We start from the raw sequence: 6,089 nt of genomic DNA on the forward strand, positions 1-6,089 counted from the left end.
CCTTGAGGGGGAAAAAAAAGCTCTTGATATGCCAAATTACTGACAAAATGTTCAGCTATTTTATTTCTACTCTTTTATTATTTTATGCAGAGAACCTGAGGTGTACACTTCTTACAGTATTTTGATCAGATTTAGAAAACAGTTGAAAGAGGAAGAACAAAGGGAGATGATATAAATGACAGAAAACTTAAGGCATCTTTGGATGAAAAAAGAATCTGAATCAAGAAAATGTGATTTTTGATGCTGATTACACTTTGAAGAAAATAAAGTGGATTAAGGAGTCAGAGATGACTGGGCAGGAAATTGGACAGGGTAGACAAGGACGGCCTCTCTAAAGGGGGCTATTGAGCTGATACTTGAATGATGAAAAGGAGTGGGCTATTAGAAGTTATGAGTCAAGTGTTGTACACAAAGAGGAAAAGAAAAGTAATGGAAATAGCCATAACCCATTAGAGAATATGTGATAAGCCTTACATGGTTGGAGCAAAATCAGTAGAGCATTTCAGAGGAGAGAGTAAAGACAGGAAAATATAAGGTGGGAAGAGATAAAGAGTTTATACCTTATATTGATTAATGGGAAATAATTATTTGGTTTTATGCTGGGTAATATTTGTAATCTGAATTAGAATGTGAAGATTACTACAGCTGTCTTGCAGGTCATCAATAGTTTGGGAACAAGAGAATGTTTTAGAACTGTCAGCAGGTTACTGAAAGTTTATGTAAAAAGATTTTAGAGGCTTTAAGTAGGACTAAGGCAGTAGTGTTTTAAGAAATAGTCCACTTTGCATACTTACTGAAAGAATAAATAGCAAGATTACATAAGGATACAATGACTAGAAGGATCAAGGAGAATGCCTAGTGTTTTGGTCTTCAACTAGGTAAATTGAAGTAGTATTAACTATGATGTATAAAACAGACAAAAGCAATTTGTGAGTGGAGAAACATCAGAAGTTAATATTCAAAATCCAAGACCAAATATTGGAATTAATAAATTCATCTCAGTGACGCAAACTTTGTCAAGTTATGTTACTGACATTAAGTGATGATGAAGTGTGTCTGAGGATAAAATAAATAAACACATTTACCTATCACAAAAGTGTTGTCAGAGAAGTGAAAATGACAAAACTGAAAACAAGTGTTCTCTGACATGTTGTGGTCTGAAGTAGACAGAAGAGCAGAGGCACAAAGAGAGATCAGCCGGTAAGGTTGAAGGGATGCTAAGAGAATGTAGTAACATGGAAACCAATGCCAGTGTTTCTAGAATTAGAGTGTTAACTGCGTGAATGCTAATGGGAAAGTTGAATGTGGGCAATAGACTTGAATAGACAATATGCTGCAGGTTGGTGACCCTATAATAAATTTCAGAGGTGCACTGACAAGGATGAATGGAGGAGACTGAAGAGAATGTGCAGTGGATGAATGGAGAAATCATGTTTCTGAGTCCTTCAAAAAATTTATTCTAAAAGTGGACAATGTTTATTTGGTAGCAGTCAGGGAAGTATCATGTTCAAGAACATGGGACCTAATATAGCAAGTGCTATACAAACAGTAATTTGTTTCCAGATAATTTTCTAGACAAAAACAAGGTGGGAAGGAACTTTCTAGTTACAAGAGTAACTAATATAAATATTTATTATAATGAAATACATTTTAAAATGTCAGCATTCCAAGAAAGAATATTTTCAACAAATTTACTTTTTTTTTTTAACAATAATAGTTAACTTTTATAAAGTAATTGCATTATTTTCTTATATTTTGGCTGATGAGGTTCTTTGAATTTTTTGAAAGTCTAATAATTGAAGACTTCCCCTCAACTCCCTCACCATATTCTAGGAAGAATAGATAAGTATAGGGAGATATATATATATATATACGTATATATATATATACATATTTCATTGTTATTACATCAATGTAAAGCAGGAAAGACTGAGAAACAAACCTCCCTGAACACCGAATGGGAAGGAAGTGGTGATTTATTTGGCTGGGGGCTGCAGTGGGTATGGATGCCCCAAATAGCTGAGCTCTAAACAAAGAAAATCCCTGCCCTTTTAAAGGCTTACATCTCTAGAAATTACACATGAAAGGGTCTTGGGCTTACATCTCTAGAAATTACACATGAAAGGGTCTTGGGCTTACAACTCTAGAAATTACATGTGAAAGGGTCTTAGTCCATGGAATAGGCATTGGGTATGTGACTTAGGTGGGGATTTGATCCTGATTGAGTAAAAACAAAGCCTTCCAGAAAGATTCCTTCATACCATGCCTGCAATCTTTTCGAGAGTGATTACAGGTGGCACCCACTCTGCCAGCCTTTACTTGTCCTATTGTAATGCAATGTGGAAGTCAAGGGGGAGGTGGTCTTAGATGCTTAGGTCTCCTTCCTCAAATGTAATGTAATAGTTGGTCTGACCAACAATTTTTTTTAAAGTACTGCTAAAACTTGTTTACATATTATAATTAGGATGAATGTCAGTAATTTCATCAAATTACAATCTTTTGTTATTAAATGTATTATTCTGAGATGTGTGATTTCTGTATCCTTTAATAGAAATATTTTGAATAGCAATTTATCTTTTTATAGAGTCAGTATCAAGATGTGTTTCCTCCACCTTGTTGAAACCTATGCAAATATCTCTTGAATAATTGACTTGGCCCAAACTTGGTGGAACTATGCCTACTTCATAATTGTTTATGAAATACATCTATTATCTATCAGAGGAAGCAGAGAGTGTCACATAATAAATGACTAGAAGGACCTCTGTCATGTAAGGCAGAAATTTACTTACTTCCCATGCATTTTGGTCTGTTTTGTGTTGCTATAAAAGAATACTCTGTGGCTGGGTAATTTATAAAGAAAAAGGTTTATTTGGCTCACATTTCTAATAATCTAGAAAACTGAATATTGACCATCTGCATCTGGTGAAGGCTTCAGTCTGTTTCTAATATGGGAGTTATTAAAAAATAATTTTTAGGCAGCTAGAAAGGGTGAAGGTGTCAGGTGGAATTTTCCTTTAACAAAAAAAGCAACTCCCAAACTGTTTCTTTTTTATCAGAAGGGGCTTGAATAACCAGACCTGCGAGCACTGATATGCAAATACTGGCACCTAAAAGCCAGATCTACCCAATATGGTGGCTCTTGTCCTCTTTTCCTTCTCACCAGGTATGCCAGGTGTCATGCCAGCCTCCAGATAAAACCATGTGGGTGGGATGGCCAGTCTTTCTGCGGGCTATGTCAATGGCACACCTGGTCAAAACAATCCCCTGGGCCCTGTGTAAATCAATTACCGCCTCCTCCAGCCTCTGTACAAAACCAGTTGCATTCCACCGAAAACCAGAAACCCTCTTTGGGGCTTTCTTAACATGAGAAGGCTTTTTCTCACACTTTTTTTTCTTTCTATTAAACTTTCTGCTCCAAACCCATTCCTCATGTGCGTATATGTCCTGAATTCTTTCTCCACCAAGACCAAGAGCCAGGGTGTATACCTCAGACAATAGAGCCATTTCATGTCCACCCGTGGCAGAAGGCAATAAAAGCCAGTGTGTGGAGAGATCACATAACAGGAAAGATGAAAGAGAGAGAACATGGAGGTTCAGGCCTCGTTTTTAAATAATCAGCTCTCAAGAGAATTAATACAGTGAGAACTCACTCACTCCTCCCACCCAAAGAATGTAAACTACTCATAAGGGAGCTAGCTCATGACCCAATTACCTCCCATTAACCCCCACCTCCAACACTGGGGATCAAATGTCAGCATAAGGTTTGGAGGAAACAAACATGCAAACCATAAGACCAAGTCACAAAATGTTGCAGCGAAGAGTTGAAAAAAGGTAAGGTGTGTGAGAGGACAGTTCCAGAGCAAACCAGTGAGAACAGGACCAAAGACACAAGTCAAAAAGCTGGAAAGCTGGTCTGAAATAGAAACAAATACAGGCCATCTTTTGTAACTAATGAGAGGAGAGAGTTTATGGGTGCAGATACAGGTCATTATAGAAATTTGATGGAGAGAAGTAGAGGAAATTATCTTCTGAAAGTTTCTGTTTACTCATGGAAGAGTAAATATCATAAACTCAAAGAAAAATGAATAAAACTAGGATTGTTTAAAAGAAATGGGGCTGGGCACAGTGGCTCACACATGTAATCCCAGCGTTTTGGGAGACCAAGGTGGGTAGACTTGCAGTCAAGAGTTTGAAACCAGTATGGCCAACATGATAAAAACCCCATCTTTACTAAAATACAAAAATAAGCCTGACATGGTGACAAGTGCCTCTAATCCCAGCTACTTGGGAGGTTGAGGCAGGAGCATCACTTGAACCAGGGAGGCGGAGGTTGCAGTGAGCCAAGATCACCCTATTGTACTCCAGCCTCGGCAACTAAAGTGAAACTCTGTCTCAAAAAAAAAAAAAAAAAAAAAAAAAATTCCAAAGGTGAAATATTCATTTCAATAAGTGCAGCAAACAAAGCACATACAATAAGAATAAGGCCGGGCGTGATGGCTCACACCTGTAATCCAAGCACTTTGGAGGCCAAGGCAGGCGGATCACCTGAGGTTGGGAGTTCAAGACTAGACTGACCAACATGGTGAAACCCCATCTTTAAAAAAAAAAAAAAAAAAAAGAAATATGGGAAGTTTAGCATTCTATAGAGTGCCAGATTTCCACTTGGATTTTGCTTTATAAATGTAAAAATGAGACCAATTGGCATTTTTGCATTTTCTTTTCTGGCTTCTCAGAACCACCGGGTTCAGGCAAGAGGATTGAGTTAAACCAAGGCAGAAGTTATAAAAAAGAAGGGCAGAAAATTCAACAGTGTCTGCAAAGAAGTAATTCTAGAGGTGACATTTACTTGATATTTAAATTTCTTGAAAATAGTTATTTAATGGGAATAAAGGAACATTCTGTGGCTGGGTAATTTATAAAGAAAAAGTTTTATTTGGTTCACATTTCTAATAATCTAGAAAATAGGGAAGTATTTATTTAGCAAATAATTTTAAACTGTTTCTTGGTACCCAGTCAGATAGTGTTGTAAGTACATTTCAAGTTCTGTATTTCAAAGGTGACCTTCTAAAAGTAAGAATAAATGTTCTGCCTTTCTTCCATTATCTAGTTTCATGGTTACCTGTAAGATATCTATCATTCTATCTCTAGGTATTACTATTAAAATAATAAAATGACCTTACATTATAATTAACCTCTGTAACTCATTAACCTTACATTGTAATTAGCTTGAGGCTTTCTGAAACAATTGTTTCTTGACTTAGATATTCTAATCTAGTCATAGTTACCACATTTTGGATACACATGTACATTCTCTCTTGATACAATCACTATTACTATAAATTTATTTTTCTCTATTGGGCCTTTCTCAATCACAGTATGAGAAATGCAGCTTTCAGAATTGTAGACCCTTTTAAATACATAATCTTTTTAATGATCTTGGTTATGGGTGATACAATTATGCTATTACCTGAAGTATTTGAAATTAACTTTGCTAATCATAAGTATTTTAAGTTTTTTCTTCCAAAGATTAAATCTTTCCCCTTTGGACTTCTTCTTCTTTTTTGCTTTTTAAATCCAAGATGTAAAGACCAATACCTACAAATATTTAATTTCCTTCTCTTTGACCAAACAGTTCATCCTTTTAGGCTATAAGCAAACCAATAGAGTAATTTCAACATCATATCTTTAATATCTGCAATTATAGGGAACCTTGCTTGTTAGCTTCCATAGATCTCTATTCTAAATAATCTGTTAGTGATGATAAATTCTGTAGATGAGTTTTTCCTGGGCCATTAACTTTCTGTAAGGGAAAAATGGGTAGGTTTCCAGAAGTACCACTGAAGTAGATTAGACTGTGGGTGGAGTGTTGGGTACTTGTCTTGAGAATTAAAAACTACAAAGCACTGTTGATATGGTTTGGCTCAGTACCCCCACCCAATGTCATCTTGTAGCTCCCATAATTCCCATGTGTTGTGGGAGGGAGCTGGTGGGAGATGATGGAATTATAGGGTGGATCTTTCCCATGCTTTTCTCATGATAGTGAATGGCTCTCAGGAGAGCTGATGGTTTTAAAAATGGGAGTTTCTCTG

At 36.4% G+C, this 6,089-nt stretch overlaps 1 non-coding gene across 1 annotated transcript; it reads left to right on the plus strand.

The window, feature by feature from the left end:
* Positions 1-996: 996 nt before the first annotated feature.
* On the plus strand, positions 997-1,065 carry LOC118148379 (small nucleolar RNA SNORD38). Its single transcript, XR_004735186.1, has one exon. It is a non-coding gene; the product is annotated as a small nucleolar RNA SNORD38 (small nucleolar RNA).
* The last annotated feature ends 5,024 nt before the right edge of the window (positions 1,066-6,089 follow it).

The sequence above is a fragment of the Callithrix jacchus genome, chromosome 1 (genome assembly GCF_049354715.1).
Source record: "Callithrix jacchus isolate 240 chromosome 1, calJac240_pri, whole genome shotgun sequence".
NCBI lineage: Eukaryota > Metazoa > Chordata > Mammalia > Primates > Cebidae > Callithrix > Callithrix jacchus.